General features: G+C 38.6%; 1 protein-coding gene across 1 annotated transcript in view; it reads left to right on the top strand.

The window, feature by feature from the left end:
* Positions 1-23,964, top strand: part of LOC146400966 (uncharacterized) — a 401,653-nt gene that overhangs the window by 7,138 nt on the left and 370,551 nt on the right. The gene's annotated exons all lie outside the window — the stretch shown is intronic.

Raw genomic sequence — 23,964 nt, 5'->3', positions numbered from 1 at the left:
TCCTATGGTTTAGAAAAAATGTTGTTGCATTTACAAGGAATGTATATAGTCCAAACACACAAAAGCAAATTTACATTGCTTTAGATTGTGATTATTTTAGTATACTGGTTTACCATAACTCAGCTATCTGTAGTGAACCATTGGCCTCTAATTACATTGTCCCCTCCAACTCTATGTCTGCTCAAATTATTAAGTGGAAAGGATTCTAATTATATAATCTCATTTTGGGGAAAACTGGGAAGACTAGGTAGAAATCTAAATGATGCATGTTACTCTCAGAACTAGGAAACTAGAGCCAGGTCCCATGGCGCTCTAATTAAAACTTTTATTTCTGCAGATTTATTCTGTGGTCCTAACTGAACAGATCTGCCTTGGGTTTCTGCTGGTGAGTTTTTCAGCAGGAATGCAGGCTTTGTTTCTTTGAATAGTTGAGTGCAGATTAGTGGTATGCCAATTTCCTGTGGCCTTTCAGAGCTGCAATTTGAGCCCTGTTTGCTTCTGGCCCTTGCACAGCGGAAAACAATGGGTGACTTCTTTTAGGTTTCACTTCAGGGCTCTTAGAAACAGGGGAAGTGGCTAAAGCCCTACTTTACAGGTAATTAACAATAGATAATGTTTGCTCTGCATTTTTTAGAGCCGATAAAAGGTAGAAGAACATATTCAGCTCCTGATTTAGACACTGCAGTGGTTTTATGGATACAATAGCTGTCTTAGCATCAACAAGGTAGCATTGAAATCTGTCATATATATAGGACTGAGCACAAAACTTTTTAAAAGTAGAAGAAAAATGAACAGTATTAAAACACTAATGGGTAAGCAAGAAAGTATTCTTTAGAGATGCTAAAGAAACAGTGACTTTAAGCCGTGACTTTTAGATATAGATTTATTATATCTATATCTGTTTTATGAAGTGAACAGTTTTCGTCTCTTGATACTCCTTCAAGATAATTTTTTATGTTCTCTACATTCAACTCTAGAAGCCACCTATTTGTTAAAATAAGAAGTTTTCATATGCTATCACATTCACCCATTAGCCACAGATATTATTATGAAATGGTCTTATAGAGTCCTAACATATAATACAAAACAGTGTATCTTGTATTATATATTTGGCAGTGATAGAGTTTTTATTTTAATATTCTACTCTGAATAAATGATATACATATTTGATAAACTACTTTTTCTCCCTAAAACATGTCTACTTCATGACAAAGTAAGTTGGTAGCTATTCTGACAGATTAATTGATTTATTCAATCTTCAACAGTTATAAAATACCTACTCTGTCCCACATCCTGGACGAAGCACTAAAGATTAAAAAGATGGTGGGGGCCCTGTCCTTAAGGAGATTATGGCTGTCTCTTTCTCAGCATTGTTGTCAAAAGAAGGTGGAGGCTTCTCTTTGGGGGGGAAAAAAAGGGAATCTCAATTTTAATACGTAAACTTTACATCTACAGTTGTATTGTGTAGGCAGCACTCTTGATAAAAATCTCAAGACTGGTCGTGTCTGAGATCCAAAAGTAACTTATTTTTAGAATGAACATATCTCTAAACCCAAAGTTAGTGGCTTTTTGTTCCAAGCCACTTCTAGCTAGCAACGTGAAAATGTCACCTTACTCATCTGCTCTTTAGAGATGATGAATATGGAGAAGTAGCTTTAGCAGAGAATTTATATACCGTTTTAAACCAGAGCAGTTCTTTCTAAGTGTGTTTAGACACCCTGGAGAACAGTGTTTAAGTACAGAGGTGTACAAAGGTGAAGGGGACCTACATCAATTAATAAGTCAGTCCAGACTTGCTGAACGCCCAGACTGCGTGAAAGCACCGTGCCAGGGGTGTGGGTTTAAGGAAAAAGTATAAGCTCTTGATCTCCACTAAGAGCTTCATCAGGAGGCTGACCTGGCAACCGGAAATAGGAAAGCACTTAAATCCCTTTTTTTTGCTGATGAAAGTAACATATTTATTGTAACACTGTTTTGGAAAATTTAGAAAAAGCATAAGGCAGAAAACAAAAACCATACACAATCCTGCTACCCATTTTTAGTTACGAAGGGGTTTTAAGAATTCTCTGGGTATTCTCTTCACCTATCTCCTCACCTGTCTCCTATTTTCTTTACCTTCTAAAATTAAAAAAGAATAAACAAAACAAAGAAAAAAAAAAAAACCCTGAGACAGATGCCTCTACTTTTGTTCTCCCTTTGTTATCCTCTATTACTCATTGGATCTTTTAGAATAGAGGCATTGGTCCCAAAATATGGCATAGGCTAAAGCAATCTTTCAGAAAACAGTCACTCTGAAATGAACCAGAATTTGTATTTTACTTCATTTTCTTTCCTCCTATCTCTCTTCTTAGTGGGGCAGAGCACTTTTCAGGGAGTTGAGCAAGGGAAAAACTCAGATCATCCTTTTCAGCTTTCCAGGACTTCATCAGCTAGGCACATTTATTGGAAGAAAACTAAGATACTCCAAGAGAAAAAGAGAACAAAGAAAAATTGGATTGCCAGTGAAGGTGTAAAGGCTCAGTGACAAGAATTCATGATTCTTACTTAAAATAAACTACAATTATTTGATATGGCCAATAGCTACAGTGAAATAATCTCGTCAAGAAAGGACTCTTTACAAAATGTCAACTGCGGCTTTGTGGTGAGAACTAGGTGTCTCTTCCTTCTCTCCCCCATCTCCCCCTTTTTATGTTAACCATATTAATGGAGCTAATAATTAATTTCCCTTAAGAAACTGTATCTCTGAAGACTAACGCTCCTCCTTTTCCCCACAGTGACTGTCTTGGAATTACATAACTTTATCATCACTGTCATTAAAGTCAGTGTATATTTCATTCCGGTTGTACAGGAAGTGATTACTTACAAAGTATCCATTTTAAATATGACTTAATGTTTAGATAGTGAACTTGTATGTTTATCATGTCAAAGCCTCAGAGAAATATTTTGTTTTCCTTAAGTGCTCTACATGGCTGCCCGGCGGCAAACAATCGTGATTAAGTGTGTCCATCCATAAACTTATCGATATTAAAATAGCGCTGCCATAATGATACCGTTAGAATGTTCAAGTTCTTTTGTTCCACAGATGGCAGAAACTTTTGGGGTTGTAAGCAAATTAATTTTTTCAGTGTACATCATTCTCCTACTAGAACGCTGACATCTTTCATCTTTTCCGATGGAAGAACTCATTTGCTGAAACAACTGATGCACTTAGGAAGAAGTGACGACCTATTTTGATTTTATTTAATTAACCTTTTACAATGACTCCTAGATAGGTAAGTGTTCTGCCAAAAATTAAGGTATTTAAAAGCAGCAATGAGATCACTTAATTTCTCTATTTTAAACAGAGTGCTTTTGATGGTTTACTAGACACGACATCACAGTTTCCTGTTTCATGTTTGAGTTCAGCAGAGTTGGAGAAAATCATTTGCCCTAAGTTTTGAAACTCTAGGGACAAAAAGCCCCTGACCAGAAGCTTCAGAAGCACAGTAGCTTTTTAAAGTTGTAACAGTATTGAAACCAAAGACTGAGGAACCAAAGAAACAGACAACCTCTCTCCTTGCCCTCCAAAAAGCAGGGTAAAAGTGAAAATAGGAGTTTGAATAATGCAAATGATTAAGCTGTTCCCTTTTAAGGGCTCACAGGTTTTTTGTTTGTTTGTTTGTTTTAATGTTTCTTCTTCCTAATCACAGCTAGCCTAGCACTTGGCATGTTGGCAAAATTGTTTTGCATTCTCAATTGAGAAAGGGACATTTAAGGGCAAGTCAAGCTTTCAGGCTCAGTAAATCACTGGAGTTAGAATTTAGTGCTGATGGCAGCTGCAGGACTGAAGTGTTTAATAGTGTGGTAAATAAAGAAAAATTATTGACTCTCTCCTGTTCCTTGGGGGGGGGGGACCATATTTGGCATTATGTATTGCTCTTATGCACGCTTACTTACAATTACTTTATGACTTTTAAAACAAAAAAGGAACATATTACAGAAAACAAGCCACTTCAGAAACCTGCATAAACTACTGATAACAAGATTCCTAGAGAGGAAGTTCTACTACGTGACAAAGTTACAAAGTATGATAATTTTAAATGACAGAATACAATAATTTTAAATAATTGAGCAATTCAGCAAAACTGTTTAGTAAGCCCAACCTCTACATATCCATAATGAGGAATTAGAATGCACTAAATTCTCTCAGAGAAGCAAATTGAAATACCAAATCTCTGGAGAAACAAGTGATTACTTCCTGAGGTAGGGATGAATGAGCAAACATGGGTAGGAGATGGGAGGTGGGCCAGGTTCCCAGGTCACGCTGGTGAAGACAGACATATTGCTTCCAGTTTGGTCCCTTCTTTCTCCTCTTTTTTTTTTTTTTTTTTTTCTCCACATCCTTGGCATATGGAATTTCCCAGGCCAGGGATTGAATCCACGCCCAGCCGTGACCTCTACGGTAGCTGCAGCAACCCTGGATCCTTTAACCCACTCACTGTGCTGGACCAGCGAGATTATTTCACTGTAGCTATTGGCAATAGCAATAGCAAATAATTGTAGTTTATTTTAAATAAGAATCATGTATTCTTGTCACTGAGCCTTTACACCTTCACTGGCAATCCAATTTTTCTTTGTGCTCTTTTTCTCTTTATCTTAGTTTTCTTCTATGACACTCAAGAAGACTAGCCATTTCTCCTTTTCCATACAGGTTACAAAGCAGTGGAACCCTAGGCTGGGGTCCTCATCATTTCAGCTCTTATTACCTAATATGGCATTTGAACTCTTTGTTTATTTGGTGGTTGACTTCTCTACAGTGAAAGGCTACTAGTATTACTCTGATCTCCATTTCTTGAATTTTTAGTTTGGACACTGTATATTTATTCTTATGTAGTTAATACTCATTCCCAGATAATTTATTTATGATTTGTTTTTCTCACTGTATCCTAAGTTCCTCCAAAGGATAGATCTTTTTATATCCTTTCAATATATTCCTAGCTCAGATTTATTGAGTCCTTACTATATACTAGCTGATAACTATTCTAATACTTTACTCAAATTAATTAATTCGATCTTCTTAAAACTTGTATGAGCTAGGTACCGTTATTACCCTCTCTTATAGATGAGAAAACCCAAGCAAAGGGAAGTGAAGTCAATAGCCTAGGTTCCCATGGCTAAAACTTAGGGAATCAGGGAATTCCCTCATGGCTCAGCAGGTTAAGGTTCAACTATTGTCACTGCTGTGGCTTTGGTTATAGCTGTGGCATGGATTTGCTCCCTGGCTTGGGAACTTCTGCACACCATGGGCGTAGCCCAAAAAAGCTTAGGGAACCAGGATTTGAATTCTGGTTATCCGACTCCAAAGCCTATACATAATATGTGAGTGGAAGATTTTCCTTTGATTGTTTTAGCTGCAGGTTTCTAGGAGAGTGGCCATTGCTATTTTTCTTTAGAAATGTTTGTATTCCCTCCACATTCCTTTGTTAAATCCTAATACCCAATGTGATGGTATTTGGAGATAGGACTTTGGGGAGATGATTATATCATGGGGTTGAAGCTCCTTGGAAAGAAACCCCTGAGAACACTGTTGGTCCTCAGAGTATTCTCACCCAAATAAATGGACCCTTCATTCTAACTGAATGAGATAAGACAAATATACAGAAAACAACCAAGACATGCCATGGTATGAGATCTAGTGAAGTATCATTTTAAAACAAAACTCCCCAAGTAATTCTTGTGATAAACCAGGTTTAGATTCCCTGGTCTAGTTCCCAGGATGTCAGATGTATTTTCTAGTAGAACTTTTTTTGACCAAATAATGTTACTTGAAAGTCAGTTTATACAAAAAGATTAATATGTAAACACCTCAGCTGAAGACAGAGGAATGCTGAGCAGTCTTTCTCTCTACACGCCCCCTGCCCCAAGCCTTGCCTTTCCTCTTCTTCCATAACTCCCCATATAGTTTTAAACCATGGATTTAATGACCAGCTGAATAGTCATCCATGGAGAGGCTTTGGGAACCTATAAACTTTTGAAATGATAGGCAAAACTCGTGTGTGTGTGTGTGTGTGTGTGTGTGTGTGTGTGTGTGTGTGTTGTTCTTTCTTGGGGAAGAGTCCAGGGTTTTTTCAGATTATTAAAGAATCTCTAGGAGATCCTGCTGAGTAGCATTGAGAACTTTGTCTAGATACTCATACTGCAACAGAACAAAGGGTGGGGAAAAAAAATGTAATTGTAATGTATACATGTAAGGATAACTTGATCCTCTTGCTGTACAGTGGGAAAATAAAATAAAGAATCTCTGTCTCAAAAAAAAAAGGAAGAACCCACTGCCCCACGTACAGAAAATATACTTTATTTTCTATGTATACCCTCTTATTTGAAGTGATTAGTGAAGATTAGATAATTTATAACATATAAACATAAGGTTTTTTCTTTTTTTTTTTTTGCTATTTCTTGGGCTGCTCCCGTGGCATATGGAGGTTCCCAGGCTAGGGGTTGAATCGGAGCTGTAGCCACCGGCCTACGCCAGAGCCACAGCAACGCGGGATCCGAGCCGCCGGCCTAAGCCAGAGCCACAGCAACGTGGGATCCGAGCCGCGTCTGCAACCTACACCACAGCTCATGGCAACAGCTCATGCTCATGGCAACGCCGGATCGTTAACCCACTGAGCAAGGGCAGGGACTGAACCCGCAACCTCATGGTTCCTAGTCGGATTCGTTAACCACTGCGCCATGGCGGGAACGCCGTAAACATGAGGTTTTTAAATGCTGCCCCTTAGCATTTGGAAATAGGGAGGGGGCATTAAAGGATTCCACCTGGATTATCATCATATAGTGTCAAATGGTAATTCATCATCTTTTCTGTGGCTGAATTTGGGTCCAGGAGTTTTGTTCCTGATCTACCTGAATCTCCAGTTTCCAAACAGTCCTCTATTACTGAAAAAGAAGTGAAATTTGGAGACTTTTTTATATAATAAGTTCAAGGCATCCTGCATACTCGAACAATTGTGCCTTTTTAAAAAGTTGTCTTTACCTGTAATTTTCCAAGGTTCCAACCCAAATAGGTATTTTAAAAGCTTCATATACTTTGCTGTATAAAGGTGCTCAGAAGTTGCTTAGCTGAGCCTTGGATTTTCTGTATTGCTAGATAAAAGAGTACTGCAAAAATACAATTTGATTCTTTTCAAGTTTCCGTTTGAAAGCTATTCCAAAATTAATATGAATATGTATCTTAATTTGATACACTTGTATTCCTCCTAGTACTAAACCACTACGTTAAGTAGGAGTCACTATCTCTGGAGGATAGTAAGCTAGGTGATGAGCTCATTTGTAAAATGTTCACTTAGCTTACTATGGTGAGCGGAGGCAAGATGGATACAGGATGTACTGATGCTGTGCTCACTCTTTCAGATATGACTCTTACCTCACCACTTAAGTTGGAATTGAGTCATTCAATTTGACACATTGATCAAGTTTTTGCTAGAGTTCTGGAGATACACCAGTGACCAAGGGTAACTATAATTTTTCCCTCGCAGAATTGATGGTCTAATATGAGAAACAGACAATTATAAACAGGCAATACTAATATGTTGTTATAAGTGTCATTGTGCAGTGGAAGTAGAGTGTGGGGCAAGAGTCTGCTGAACAGATGAACGGCAGTCTTTCTGGGATTCTTGGTTTTTCTGTCATGACAGATGGAAAAATAAACTTACATATTGTCTTAGTCCATTTGGGCTGGTGTAACAAAAGACCATAGACTGGGTGGCTTATAAACAACAGACATTTATTTCTCACAGTTCTGGAAGCTGGGAAGTCCAAGATCATGGTGCTGGCAGATTCAATGTCTGGTGAGGACCTTCCTCCTGGTTCATAGAAGGCTGTCTTCTCATCATGTCCTCACATGATGGGAAGGGTGAGGGAGCTCTTTACGGTCTTTTTTTAAGGGCACTAATCCCATTCACAAAGACTCTACCCTCATGACCTAATCACCTCTCACAGGCCTTCCCTCCTATTCTCATCATGTTGGAGAGTAGCCTTCAGCATGTGGATTTAGGAGGCACAGAAACATTCAGTGCATAGAAGTAAGTTTATGTATAACCTTATAGGGAACTGCTAATCTTTTATGCATTATTTTTGCATTTCCACCAGCAATACGTGAGAATTCCTGTTTCTGTAAATTCTTGCCAGCATTTGGTATTCTACAAATTGTAACCTTCCTTGTTTTCTAATATGCTTCAGGAGTTATTCTGTCCCATACGATCTCTCCTAGTCTTTCAGAGGTCTTTGGATAGGGCAGGTAGATAGTTGTGTTCAGTCTCCATCTTGATCTAATTTTCCATACGGGGTTTAGTCTAGCCATTTTCACCTACTTTGTAAAAACTTATTTTTCCAAAGACCTCCTATTACTACCCATTGAGAATGTAAGTTGCTTTACTTAATTTTTTTTTTTCATTTAGTTGAGACACAATACAAGATAGACTTTTAATGGAGGTCTGTCCTATTTGCGAAGAATTTCCGGAAGACCTTATCCAGTGTTTTGTATTGGTTATCTTTCGTTCAGCAGATCCAAAAGCATATTGTTTTCTGACATCCACACATGATTGACAGATTTTAAATATTACCTTAACACATGTTGCTGATATTTTGTAAATGCATACTCTGGACTCTTACAACACGTGCAAAACACTTGCACAACCTAGTATAGCATGTTCTCCAAAGGCACTGTTTTCATACCATGATAAAGTAACTAAGTGTTTTTGTTTCTGATTTCTTTGACCTCTCCTTTCAAAAATTCCCTTTCCAGAAACTACAGTTTCTATCTAAAACTCAAAAAGCAGAGTTCTCATAGTGGCCCAGTAGTTCACAAACCCGACTAGTATCCATGAGGATGTGGGTTTGATCCCTGGCCTCGCTCAGTTGGTTAAGCGATCCAGCATTGTGAGCTGTGGTGTAGGTCACAGATGTAGCTCGGATCCAGCATTTCTGTGGTTGTGATGTAGGCTGGCAGCTATAGCTCTGATTCGACCCCTAGCCTGGGAACCTCCATGTGTCGAGGGTGAGGCCCTAAAAGCAAAACAAACAAACAAACTTGAAAAGCTCAGCTTTTCCTTAGGCATTAATCTTATCAGCAAGAAGCCTTGAAGTCACATCCCAGCACATGTGCAGACACAGAAAGGGCATCTGTCCTTTGCTTCCAGGATGCTCTGCTGCTGTTTTCGTTTAGTTTTTAAACTGCACTGTCCAGCAGTGGACTGCCTCTTATGTAGAGGGCCACTGCGGGAAAACTGTGGGCTCGCATCAATAGCAGGGAAGCTAAAATAATGGTTCACTTTAAAAGCTACCAACCAGTGTGAAAATTAACTTACGTATAATGGCTCAAAACTATCCACTTACTTTGTTGAAAGCTTTGTGTTCTGCTTTTAAATGTGTTTTGCTACTTTTAAAGTTTTATTATCATGTTCATTGCTTGATACTCATTTTCCTCAGCATGATGAGTGAAAACTTAAGGGGAAATCAAGATTATCTTTTTCAGTGGTTCCTTTTTTTTTTTTCTTAAATTTTCCAGGTATTTTTTTTTTTTTTTTCCTCACAGAATTCAATAGCTGCCATTAGATTTTTTTTAAAAAAAAAAAAATCTAGGGAGTTCCCGTCGTGGCGCAGTGGATCTGGTTTAATCTTATGAAGGTACTTATAGTGCCAGGGGTTTACTTTAAGGTGTTTAAACACTACATTTTTCATGAAAATGTGCTCTTTTGAGCCTATTAAAAAGCATAGTGAGAGAATTGTTACTAAAAGAGAAATAAGAGAATCTGAATAAAAGCAAAAAATGTTAAGAGGATGACAAATAGAACAAATATAAGCAGTTAATGAATTTGCTCTATTCGAGCTTTCAATATGATCGAAAAGTTTCTGCCAGACTAGAAGAAAAAGTAAAAATGTCATAGTATGAGGTTCTTGTAAATTTTTAGGAATTAGGGGAAGTTCTCACGGAAGATAATTTTTGCTCCTGGCACTAAACACTAAAAGACAATTCTCAGTGTTTCCATTGTAGCTCAGTGGTAACGAACCTGATGAGTATCCGTGAGGCCGTGAATTCGATTTCTGGTCTTGCTCAGTGGGTTAAGGATCTGACATTGCCATGAGCTCTGGCATAGGTTGCAGATGCAGCTCAGATCCCTCCTTGCTGTGTCTGTGCTGTTGGCTGGCAGCTACAGCTGTGATTCGACCCCTAGCCTGGGAATGTCCGTGTGCTGTGGGTGTGGCCCTAAAAAGAAAAATAATTAAAAAAAAAAACAGTTCTCACACAGAGCTTATGTAGAGGGAATTGAATTTTGGGAAGGGACATTATCCTCCAAAAATGTAGGAAGAGTTCATGTGGTTTTTTCTTGTAGCAAACTTCAATAAAAGCCAGAGATAGCAAACTAAACTGTATTTTGGTGAAGGGTACTGATTTTTTTTCCCCCAGGAAACTTACAAGGACCTCAACTTTGTGAAGGAAGTCATTCTCTTTTGGTGGTTTTAGTCTTCTATAAATCTCTAAACTTAAGGTGTGTGTCATGGACTGAATTGTATTCCCCCCAAAGTTGTATATTGACATCCTAACCCCCCGTATGACTGTATTTGGAGACAGGGCCTATAAGGAGGCAATGAGTTAAGTGAGTAATAACAATGAAGCCTTAATCTAACAGGACTTGTGTCCTTATGTGAAGAGGAAGAGACACGAGAGCCCTCATTCTCTTGCTCTGTTTCTTTCCGTCTCTGTCTCTTCTTAGCCAGCACAAAGGAAAGGCCATGGGAATACACGGTGAGAAGATGCCCATCTTCACACCAGGAAGAGAGGTCTCGCCAGAAACCAACCTTGCCAGCACCTTGACCTTGGACTTTGAGCCTTCAAAAAAGTGAGAACATACACTTATGTTGTTTAAGCCTCCCAGGCCGTGGTCTTCTGTGATGGTGTTCCTATGTGACTCATACAGCATGGTTTCTAGATAGAAGATCATTCTTCAAACATGACAGTAGTGATTTCTTGGTCTGCAGGTACTTTAGTGACTTAGCTGCATGCAGCAGTGAGCTGTAACTTTATAGCAAATGCCCAGTAGGCAGCTCCATGACTTTCCTAAGAGGTTGTCAGCCCTACTCATTTTCCTGACTTCCAAAGCAAATGGACTACCTTCAGTTGGCCATGTATGAATTACTGTCGGTTAATTCTGAGTCTCTAACTAGACTCACCAGTGGCTTTGGGCTATGTAGAACTAATCTTTTTTTTTTTTTTGGCCATGCCTGTGACATGCGGAAGTTCCCGGACTAGGGATCAAACCGGGGCCACAGCTGTTACCAGAGCCGCAGCAATGACAATGCTGGATTCTAAACCCACTGAACCACAAGGGAACTCCTAACTAATTTGATAAACACTTTTTTTTCACTGTTTGGCAGGAGAAATATTGTTGAGCTGCTTGTTTTCTGTGTTGCTGAAGTACTAAGATGGTGAATAACATATTTTTCCTCCTATATTTTCATCAGTGTAAATAGTTGGAGAGACCAAAGAGTAGTAGATAGGAAAAAGAAGCTTGTGGGGAAAAAAGTTTAACTTCAATCTTCTGAATTCTCTTCTAATCTTTTGAATAATAGGTTTACGGTAAGAAGTCCCTGCTGTGGCGCAGTTGCTTAATGATCTGGCTTGTCTCTAGAAGTGCAAGTTTGATCCCCTGCCTGGTGCAGTGGGTTAGGGATTCAGCATTGCTGCAGCTGTGGCATTGGTCACAGCTGCGGCTGGGATTTGATCCCTGGCCTGGAACTTACAAATGGTGTGGGGGGAGCTGAAAAAGCAAAAACAAAAAAACAGATTGAAGGAAATAAGAATAAATAGTATACAATAAATCTCATATTACATTTTTTAATCATATGATTTGCTATCACCTTTACCATTTTGCATTGCACATATAGGCAGTGGGATAAAATTTCCCAAGTTTACCCAGAGTAGAATTTGAGTCCAAAAATATACAAACCTGAAACTTAAAATTGTGTTAAATCTGGCAAAATTTAGACAAACTCAGCAATGCCAGGGGAGAAAAATTAATGAAATGGACTTTAGCCAGTATTTTATTAACTTTGTGACTATGGCTTTTTCTACATAGTAGTAGCTATTTTAAATGTGCAGGTTATAAATTTTTGGCCTGATGGGTAAACATGGGTGATCTATGGGAAGATTATACCCTAAATCTCATGGTGGCCAGAGGCACATCGATCAGCTGTCTGTCTGGTGATCTATCTTACCTCTCTAGCCACTTACCTATCTATTTCATCTGCAAAATTCTTATTTCTCGCTGCAAGATGTTTGGGTCCAAGTATTTGTGCATTAGTAAAATATCTCACAGTGTGAACTGAATACACATGAAACATAACAAAAGTTCTTCAAACTAAACCAGTTATCAATGAGATAACGGGGGGAAGGAAAGGAAGAGGTGCTTAGATAAGTCCCTACCATTAAGTATCAGGCCTTGATTGAGTGCTACTAAGTTTTTCAGTTTACAGCAAAATACTTTTAAAAAAAAATTTGCTAGGATGTTGTAAGTTATTTGGCTGCCCTGCATTGATTGGCTTAGTCTGATTTAACAGGTTTGTCAATGTCTCACTCGGTGGATTCCAGATAAAATGTAAACCAGAAAAGAAGGATATGCTTGCCTTGTCTTATGGAATGAGAGTAACAGGACTGAGCCATGCCAAAATCATACCTCTTTTTCTAGACTCATTTTAAGTTGTGAAGTGGCGTGATGCAATATGAATGTCTGGACAAGTATCCCTTTTGTTGTTCTCAAGGGGGTTATGTCCTGGATTTGTTCCTTTGCAAACTCTTTGCAGTTTACATAGCTGTAGAGACTTAATGCCTTGGCAGGGGCACAGGTTTTAACTTCAGGTTTACTCTCTTAGAATGGCAGGCAGTTAAATGTACGTAGGAACTGCATTCTTTTTGCCTGTGGGTTCATCTTGATGTTTGATCACTTGTTGCGTCTTTTCATCACATGACAAAATAATATTTTCTATGCCTACTAGGCTTTCAGAAGGAGCAAACAAGGAAGAGAGCTTTTCTGAATTTCTCATGTCTTCCCTGACTTCCCTTCAACACATAGTTCCTCCTTTCAGAATGTACCGTCACTGATTTGACTGAGTTCTTTAGGTATTTGAGCATTTGCTACTAAAAATACGAGGCTATGTACTTGATGTTTATGGGTGAAGGAGGATAATATCACACATCTTTCTGAAGATTGTGAAACAAGTGAAGAGGGTACACCTGTTCTTCAGGATCCTTTTTGGCCATTCTCCTTAGACACATGGTTTTTTTGATTGTCTTTATAGGGCCGCGCCCACAGCACATGGAAGTTCCCAGGCTAGCGGGTGAATCAGAGCTACAGCTGCCTGCCTACACCACAGCCACAGCAATGCAGGATCCGAGCCATGCGACCTACACTGCAGCTCAGGGCAATGCCGGATCCTTTGACCCACTGAGCAAGGCCAGGAATTGAACCGGCATCCTTATGGATACTGCACTAGTCGGTTGGTTACCCCTGGGCCAGGATGGGAACTCTGATACATTGTTGTTGCCATGACCATCAGTACTTTGGTCAACAGCAGAATCAAAGTCCCCTTAGAGTGAGACTGCAGAAATCAATAACTGTCGATAAGGTTGCTGTATTGACTGTGAGAGATTTCTCTGTTTGTCAGTCACTTTAATGATTTATCTTAGAGTCAAGATTTTCTTAATCTGGTTGATAGGTCTTCAGAAAAATCTAGCTGAGAAATTCAAGAACCAAGATATCCTAGGCCAAATAAAACCACTTTGCAAATGTTTTGATATATTTCTTCTGAATTCCTATTACATATGCAAGTTTAAAACTTGGCGATACTCTTTACATTGTTAATTCTCATAAAATGTGTTTCAATAACTAGATTAAAAATTTTGAGTGTCTCAGCGAGCTTTCATCTCACCCATAAGGTTCAATATTCTGAAGTACCTGGACTTCAGGCAGTTTGGCTTCTAATTTTCTAAAACACTTCTATGAACCCAAAGAACAAATCCTTGAACTCCTGTAATAATTATTTGGACCAAAGCCAATACACTTTTCCCTATAAAATAACTTCCTGAAAATCTTACTTTACTCATAGTCACTAATTATCTAGATGTTCAATACTTAGCAATTAGAAACAGGATGAAGGAAGGAATTGTTTTTTTCATTTTTAAGTTTTAGACATTTTCCCCTTTTTAAAAAATAGTTAAAATATAGTTGGTTTACAGTGTTGTGCCAAGGTGGGAATTTTTTGAAGCAGAAAAGTGAGAAGAGTGAGAAGTAACAAAGATTGATCAAATGATGACCTCTGTGTCTTGAGTCCTTGGTTTAAGAAGTTCTAAGCACCAAAGTTGTTCCTGAGAGTATTAGCATATTACCATACAATATATTTTATGTTCACAAGTGATCTTGACTTTACCAAAAAATTGTTTTTATATTCCATCATATAAAGAATATATTGGAGTTCCCGTCTTGGCACAGTGGTTAACGAATCTGACTAGGAACCATGAGGTTGCAGGTTCGATCCCTGGCCTTGCTCAGTGGGTTAAGGATCTGGCGTTGCCATGAGCTGTGGTGTAGGTTGCAGACATGGCTTGGATCCTGAGTTGCTGTGGCTCTGGCATAGGCCGGTGGCTACGGCTCCAATTAGACCCCTAGCCTGGGAATCTCCATATGCCGCGGGTGCGGCCCTAGAAAAGGCAAAAAGACCAAAAAAAAAAAAAAAAAAAAAAAAAAAAAAGAATATATTTTAGATAAAATACAAAGTAAAAATCTTAAAGAGTTTCTGTTGTGGCTCAGCAGTTGCAAACCTGACTAGGGTCCATGAGGGATGCGGGTTTGATCCCTGACCTTGCTCAGTGGGTTGGGGATCTGGCGTGTGAGCTGTGGTTAGGCTGCAAGCTATAGCTCGGATTGGACCCCTAGCCTGGGAATTTCCATATGCCTTGGGTGCGGGCCTAAAAAAAGCATTAAAAAAAATTCTTAATACTTGAGAGTCCGTTTCAGTTATTTGAAAAATTATCCTAAATACAGTAACTTACCATGAGAGTGTCATTAAGTGAACAACTGAATCAATTATTTCAAAATAACATAAAATACGTATTTCTTAGATAAACTGATATTTACTCAGATATCTAAGGTGGCTTGTGTTTATGTTGTATATAAAATCTGGATTACTAGTTCACGAGTTTGCTGATGGCTACTTGGTTCATGCCTGCTCTTCCAGTTGGTGTCTCCATCTTCCCGCTTTAATTTGGGCTTGTAATGGGGGCTTTTTACCTTCCACAGTGATTGGTCCAGGGGATGGGTGTGTGACAAAACATGGTCCAATCAGAGTCTTTCAAACAGGACTGAAGGAAGACCTCTTTTTTGTCCAGTTGTGGAGGTGTAAGAATGTGTGCCTGGAATTGCACTGATTGTGTTCTCTAGCAGTCAGAGCAATTACCATGCAGAAATGACAGGTCAGATTAGAAGAACCTGATAGCACTAGAGCCCTTCATTCCTGTTGTTCCTAGGACCAGCTTCCAGTCTTGACCCTTTGGCAGTTTGCTTCAATAAGCCAATAAATTCCCTAAGCTATTTCATTTATGATTCCATTTCTTGCAATCAAGAATCTTCGTTAAGTCATCTTCTAAATGTTAGGCATTTTACATTATTTCTTCTATTTATAAGCCTGGATTGTAGGTCTCGTTATCCTTGTTCTGTAGTTGAGGAATTTGGGTTTCAAAGAGGAAGTACCTTGGCCACGCGCACATGGCTAAGTAAAGGTTATCTTTTCATCTTATCTTAATGCCTTTTTTAAAAAATCGTGGTAAAATATGCATACAACTTAGTGTAAACATTTTAAGTGTACAATCCAGTGGCATTAGGTACATTCATAATTTCGTGCACTCGTTGCCACCATCCATGTCCAGAAAAGTTTTTATCATTCCAAATGGAAATTTTATACTCTGCTATGAACATGGATGAACATGGATGCACATTTCATGTCATTTTGAGTATAGTGTATATCTAGTGTACATTTCAGTTATTTTGAGGATATATCCAGAAGTGGAATAGCTGGATCATATGATAATTCTATGTTTAATTTTTTGAGAAACCACCATACTTTTATAATGGCTGCACCATTTGACCGTCCCACTGATAGTACTTAAAAGTACCACTTTCTCTACATCCTTACCAAGCCTTCTAATAAAAAAAATAATACCCATCTCAATGTGTATGTTCTGGTTTCAATTTGCACTTGAAGCCCATAAATTTTATTTATTTATTTTTTGTCTTTTTAGGGCTGCACCTGAGGCATATGGAAGTTCCCAGGCTAGGGGTCAAATCAGAGCTGTACCCACTGAGCGAGGCCAGGGATTGAACCTATGTCCTCACAGATAGTAGTTGGGTTCATTACCACTAAGCCACATCAGGAACTCCGAAAGCCCATGAGTTTTAAACAAGATACTTTTGGATGCCCACCTCTCCAGCAGGCCCTCACACTCTGAACTGTTACCATCTATTGCATGTCTTCAGTTCAGATCCAGTTGACCAGACTCAGCTATTTCTCATTTCCCCTTTAAACAGCCTTGGCTAGAAAAAACCAATGTCTTCTTCACTCTACCAAAGCATGAGTTTAAAATTCTGTATGAAATTCATCTCAAAGGTCTTCCTCAAAGGAATCTGGCTTAATCCAGTGTGTATTTTATTCTAGTGTCCCTTAAGCATGAAGGGCCAACTGGTGTTAGACTTATTTATATACTTTCTTGCATGTTTTCAGGTGAGTGTATCCCACCCACTTTCAGATTGTAAGCTCCTTGAGCTAATGGACCCAGGGTATCTTTCTTTGGCAATGTCATCATACCTGCTGTTCAGAGATCAATGTGCAGTGAACACTTGATAGAGTTGCTGACCACCAACCACCACCAACTTCATCATCATCATTATTATTATTGTGTGTGTAAATTTATGGCATTTAAATTTTCTTATGGTTTTTTTCCTTGGGAGGAAATCTTCATAAATACATCTTGAAGTTATAATTTTTATAATGCCATTTCAATATTTTTTGCAATGTTTTTCTCATGCTTATGTGGATGTTGAAAAGCAAGTTCCAGTTTTCTTATCTATGTTTCTGTTTCCTTCTTACATGAAATTTCCTGTAATTTCATGTTGACCATTTTCTCAATGTGTTCCCTTGGGATAAAGATTTAGCTGTCCTAGAAGAAGTAGACATAAATGCTCTATTTCCTTTCTAGCACTACTGCTGGAGTGGTTGGCAGATGCTTAATACAAATCCCAATTCTTGTTCACAGCCATTTTTCAAAAGATGTTCACTTTTAGAAAGATGAATGTCATCCTGAGGCCCACGCTGAGCTGTCTCAGATCAGCTGGTCCGTTAGCCATGCTGCACCCCTCCAAAAAAAAAAAAAAAAAGGCTGAAAATGATTAGGCTTCCTGTCCTGTGGACTTTGAATTACTGTAATTAGGATCTCATGTTTGCAGCTACACAGCCAGCAGTGTCCCTCAGCCTGGACACTTTCTATTTCAGTTGGTAATTACTCAGTGGTTAAAAAAAAAAAAATCACAGATGAGGGAATTGAGGACATAGTTTACTTGGTACTGACTCTTTGGGGGGATGGAGAAAATAGGGTACACTGTCTGTAATTCTAGCTTTCTTCAAACCAAGGCATCTAGGCTGAATGTAATAGGACCCTTGACTTTTCTTGCAACCTTTCCAAGGTCAGTAAGAACCAGGGACAACACTGAAGAGGTTGGAGGGGATTGGGGGGTGGTAAAATGGAAAGAGGAAGAATTTAGGTGTCCTGGGAGGTTACAATGGTCCCATAAAAAACGATTTGATATTCTTTTAAAAATGAAATGATGTGTGTATGGGTATGTGTTTTAAATTAAGGTTAACTTCAAATAATAATTAAACACCAGTTGCTGGATTATCTACTTAGTGGTATCTAGAGGTTTACTTACTAATCTGATGAGTTGAAAAGCAATGCATTTTCTAGTTAGCATTTGCCAAGAAGTATCCTGCTACTTGGAAAACGGTTTCTTCCCTCCTTCCCATCTCTCTCTCTCACTCTAATTTTTCTGTGCCTGAGAAAGCTGGTTTTAGATTATTAAAAAGAATCACACAGCCCAGTCACTGGCCCCTTTAAAGGGGACTTTCTCTCTTGTCTTAAGAACAGACCTCGAAAGGAGCCAGATGGTTCCCGTCTGCTGCCTTGAGTCAATGCACTTCCTCCCACGGATGGGAGCCCTTTTGCCCTCCTTCCTCCCCAGCTCCTCCCTACTTTCTACCCCCCACCTCTGGGCCTCTCTGTTTTGTCACTAGAAATAATCTTTTATTGCCCAGTTGTTCGGAAGTGACCTTTTGCCCTTGATTAGATAGCACCAGGCTCTATCACCGGATTGCTTTTGAGCTGGCAGTTGCTTTTTTGTGTCGGCTGATCCGGTGTCAGGGAGAACAATGCAAGGCTTTGCAAAATTTTAGTATAGCTCAGGCCTCGGTGGAATAGGTGGGGGTGGGGAGATTGGGGGTTATACAAAGTAGTCTGGTGGATCCTGGCTACAAAAATAGCTTTTCTTTAGTAAACTGAAAAGTAACTGGTACATTTTAAAATTTGTTTGTAGATATTTAACTCCCTTCTGTTTATTAACCATGCAGTTCAGAGGACTAGATTACTTAAGGATTTCTCTGTACAGTATTTAATATATTAATATACTATTAAACTGACTGGAGGGTGTAGTCTTACATTAAAATATTAATCAAATGTACTATTGAATTTCTCAGAGAGCAGTTTTCCAGAAGGTCCCAATTATTCTAAGTAACAAGTGTAATAAACCATGAAATAGAGAATGTGCTTAATCACTAAAAGCTAACTCATTTTTTATCTTAAAATTAGGGAAAATGTCCATGACTTCACTTGCTTCCTGGATTACATAAAGGGATTTGTGATTCTGTATCTTTCACAATAGTTCTCAAATTCTTTTGATTTCAAATTCCCAGGAATATCTGCTAGAACTAGTAGAGTGGGTGAGTTTAAACTTCTTGTTTTAAAACTTTGACTTTCACTGTGAATTCCTGTTTGTGAATTCTTGCTAGATGGGTATGGGGAAATTTTGGAATTCTTTTTGAAGTGTACTGACATATTATTAATATTTGAAATTGTGAAGTGTCTTAGCCCTCAACCTGATGGGGGAAATGTCTTTCCTCCCTCACCCCTACCTTCCTGCAATCCATGCTACCCTAAATTTTTATTGCAGGTGATTCTTAACATTAATGGCCCTACTAGTCTTAACCCATGGCCTGCCAGTTGTGGTGGCTGAAAATGAATGCTCCCTCTCTGCTTTATTTTGGGTGGAATGGTCCATTTCTTGTTTCAGAGATTTGTGGTGGTGGGTGATGATACCTGAGAAGTTATTGCAGCAGTTTTCCAGTGTCAGTAGAGGGACTGTCTTTCTATACATTGTGGAAATATGTACATCAGCATTCACCACAAAGAAAGTTCAAGATGTAAAGTGCAGAGTGAGTAAGTATTACCAGTTCCATTTTATAGATGAAGCAGTAGGAACTCTCAGTCATACAAATAGTCTAGAAGGACCCAGATGAACGCCCAGGGTTATTAATCGCCTTGTTTCCATGCTGTCAGAATAACTGTTTGCATAAATAATTGTGTATATGGATGTCACAAAGGAAAATGATTAGTGTGTCCTACCTTTTTCACTTTTGTTATATGTGCTTTATTGATTAAATATGTTTATCTCAAAAAATTAACACAAAACAAGCAAAATTTACCAATGATCATTTTGAGAACATGGTGATACGCATGTATAGGGGTGTGTGTGTGTGTGTGTGTGTGTGTGTGTGTGTCTTCCTGTTTTTGAAAGGGCCATGGATATTGTTGATTAGCAGACAGGATAAATGGTTTGCCAGCAAACTTGTCGTTTGGTGGGTTTCCCTGGTTGAGCCTAGGGAATGACCAAGGGAAAATGGATGTTGAGACATTGAGGGAAATAAAAGCATGTCATTCACATATTTGTGCTTTTCTTTTGATTTCAATCATCTGTAGCAGGGGTAGACCTCTGAATATCTCTAGAGGGGTGATAGTAAGTCTGCTTGGTAGCGGAACTTTTAAAAAGGACTAGTAGATGGTTCTGTGACCTTTCACTTTTGTTGTTTTGAGGAAAGAAGAGCAGCTCTGGTATTGTTCTGAGAATTGGTCAGATTGTGTGAATGACAGGGGACACTATTGGAAGGTTCCTTTAGGGTGGGTAGCAAGGGAAATGCTTACAGATAACAGCCAACCAGTCATTGCAGTGCTTCTTTTACAGCCAACCAGTCATTGCAGTGCTTCTTGTACTGTATTTTCTTTAAACCCCTCCTGTCTGAAATAAGGACACTTCTCTTTTTATTTATTTAATGGGGATGTTATAGAAACTAATAGTTTCATAGATAAAGTAGTAAAATTTGTATGGGAGGAATTTAGCTTACTTAGGAACTTGAAAAAGAGTAGAGAGACTAGGAGTTAGCAGACCAAGATTCTTCTGTTGATTATCTTTTAAAAAGACTAAAAACTTTCCCCTAACTTACCCTGTTGTGAAAATGAGTGAGATGCATCTGATGTCCCTGTCAACCCCCACTGTAGCAACAAAGGAGCAAAGACAAATAAGCAAACAAAAAGAGCTATGTGTAGTAGTCATAAGTGTTAGTCAACAAATATTCTTAAATTATCTCAATATTAGTAGAGCAATGCTATAAAAAGTTTAAATATATGTTAAAGCTGTAAATGGTACTCTCCTGCTGCCATGCCAGAAAGCTGACTTTTTGCTCACTTCCCATAGCAATGTCTACTTTTGACTTTCATAGGGAATGCTGTATAAATGCAAAGATAAAATGAAACTTCCACTGAAAAAAATAATGTACTAGCAAATTACTGATGAGGTTAATTTTAAGGAGGACATAGAGGCTTGGTAATAAAGGTCACAGAGCAGATTTGCTGATTATTATATATGTAATTACAAAAAGTCATTAAATTAAGGCAAAGTAGATTCTTTTGATAAGAAAATAAAAACCCATTCTTAAAAATTGATTGAAAGTAAAAGCATGAATTAAAAATAAAGTCATGGTAAAATATCACACAGAAATGGTGACCTTCAGCCAATTAACTGGATATTAGTCTTGTCATGAAATAAAAAAAGCATTTGTTGAAGGATCATGATGCCAATATCTCCTAATATTTAATTTCACCCATGTCACTCTACAATTTGAGTTTCATTCCCTTCGCTGAACAGGGTGTCTAAAGTTCTTCTAAATCCTTTCACTGGTGCAATTCTAGATCTCTCTGTCTTCACCCCTCTGACCTTAGTCTCAGGGACATTAGGGTCTCTGCCTCTTTATATAACTCAGTCCGCACATTCACAGGGGTCTTTCTTCAGTACTGTACTTTCTTTCAGTACTGTACCCATTCATGCTAATGACTTCCAAAGCCCCAGTCTTTTTTTGCTATCTCTCCTTTGTAGAATTCAGAAAAAAGGTCTGTTACCATCTTAATTCAAATGACTGAGCTTTCCTTCACTCCCTTGTCCTTCCAAGTGCCTTATATGTTACTCTGCAAGAGAGTACTGCTCAGATAATCTACTGATGACCAAAAGAAAACATCTTTAAACTTACATCTCCCGAAAGAACCTATCCTTACCACCAGTAGGTGACTTTGCAAAAGGGTGTTAAATAACTCACTGGGTAGAGGTGGAAAGAAAATAACAACACAAACTTGTTGACTCATAGATTAAAAAGCCTCAGAAGATTATAGAGGACTCTGTAGGTGATAAAACTTAGGGAAAGTGAAAAAGATATAGCTCCTCAGTACAACTTGTTCCAAGCGATGTCCTCTCATTTAATGGAGAGAACATAAGATGAAAGTGGTGGGTAATAGACTTCCTTTGTTCAAGCCTAGGTTGGACCACTGACCATATAAAACCCTCTCAACCTCAGTTTCTCCTTTGTCAAAGCGTTTTGCCCCCTAACTTCTGTGCTAACGTGAAATGGAATACATGAAAACAACTTGAAGTACTAAGCAATATAAATAGAAGGTAGTTATACTACTATAATGATCAGTTTGGGGATGTGGGGTTGCTACGGTCTCAGTGAGAACATGTGTTCCATGATTGTAGTGAAGTGCTTATTTACTTGTTCACTAGCTTATTGCTGTTCTCCCCAACTAAATTGTATACTCCGGAGTTCCCATCATGGTGCAGTGGAAACAAATCTGACTAGGAACGATGAGGTTTCGGGTTTGATCCCTGGCCTCACTCAGTAGGTTAGGGATCCGGCGTTGTTGTGAGCTGTGGTGTAGGCCGCAGCTATAGCTCTGATTGGACCCCTAGCCTGGGACCCTCCATATGCCGCAGGTGCGGCCCTACAAACAAAAAAAGAAAAAAAAAAACTGTAAACTCCATTGGAGTCAGGACTACCTTTGCTTTATTAACCACCGTAATCCTCTTATATAGTATAGTTTCTGGCTCTGGGAGGCACTCCACAAATATTTATTGGGTGGATGGATGGATTATGACTAATAGTCCCAAGAAAATTAACTTCGTGAAGTCCTAAAGGATATCAGAACATCCATGCATAAAGCTTAAGAATGTTAATAGCTGTAGGCTTTCTCAAACCTTCGCTCCAACTCAAAATTTATTTTAGAGACCATCCTTACAAACCTGGCTTTCTGGTTTCCCAAGTTACGTAAAACCGGAGGCTGACAGTTGCTAGGAAGGTATCCAAAGGAGACACTCTGTTACCAGCAAGAAGTGACAGTCAGCAACCTGAGGGAATTAAAAGGCAGGAAAACTGCCGTAGACCTCAAAAAAGTGGGGCAGTCAATCTGGGACCACTTAAGCGCTATATCAAAAGGAATTTTGTCTCCATAAAAGCTTTGTGAACAGGACAACATCACACAAATGCATGCTTTTCTGTAAGGGGAAAGCATGCCTACCTGCTCTGTTGTGTAGTGGTGTGTGCTCACAAGGCTATCCCTAAGCCATCAAGAAAATCAAATTATATTTACTCTCCTTAAGAAGGGAAGGGAGTATGAAGGCCACTTTTTATTTTTTTTTCACAGCTGAATTTTTTCAGTTGATGTATGTATGTAATGATAAATAGCATTTTGGAAGTTTAAGGTGTCCGGTGTTAGGATTTGATGGCACGGATGTCGTGAGAAATGTTAACCGCGGGAAGGTTGGTTAACACATCGTTCACCTCACATCATTACCATTTTGTGGTTGTTATGGTGAGGCCACTGTGCCTCTACTTTTATAGAAACTTTCAAGTATACAAGACAGTATTGTTAACTATAGTGATAATACTGTTCATTAGCTCTCTAGAACTTACCCATCTTAGGAATGAAAGTTTATACCCTGGACCAACATCTCCCTGTTGACTCTACCACTGAGCCCCTGGCAGTCACCATTCTATTGTCTGTTTCTATGAGGCCAGTGTTTTTGGATATAAGTAGGTCACTTTAGATTTAGAAAGATTTCTCTCAAAAATGGGCAAAGTAAATAAAATTGAAATGCTTTATTTCTGATAATACTGCATATATGAGGTATTACTTTATTGACTAAACCAGTGTTCTTTTCTAGATATATCCAAATCAACCACATTCTACAAGTTAGGAAGTTATATTTTCTGTTATTAAAACCATGCTGAAGGCCAGATGTAGATGCTGAATAAATTAGAACTACTATTAAAAGAATCAGTCATTTTGCAAAGTCAAGCTGGCAAGCAACTGAATTGGTTTAAGTTAGTGATGCCTTTTTTTTTTTTTTTTTTTTTGACTTCACTGATGGCATGTGGAAGCTCCCTGGGCAGGGACTGAACCTGTGCCATAGCAGTTACCTGAGATACTGTAGTGACAACACTGTATCCTTA

This window comes from Sus scrofa, chromosome 8 (assembly GCF_054392235.1).
Source record: "Sus scrofa isolate SSC_HxYL_T2T_F1_AM1 chromosome 8, Sscrofa_HxYL_maternal_Yorkshire_Landrace_v2.0, whole genome shotgun sequence".
Classification (NCBI taxonomy): domain Eukaryota; kingdom Metazoa; phylum Chordata; class Mammalia; order Artiodactyla; family Suidae; genus Sus; species Sus scrofa.
Note: the sequence above shows the minus strand (reverse complement) of the source record. Positions and strands in the feature narration are given on the sequence as shown.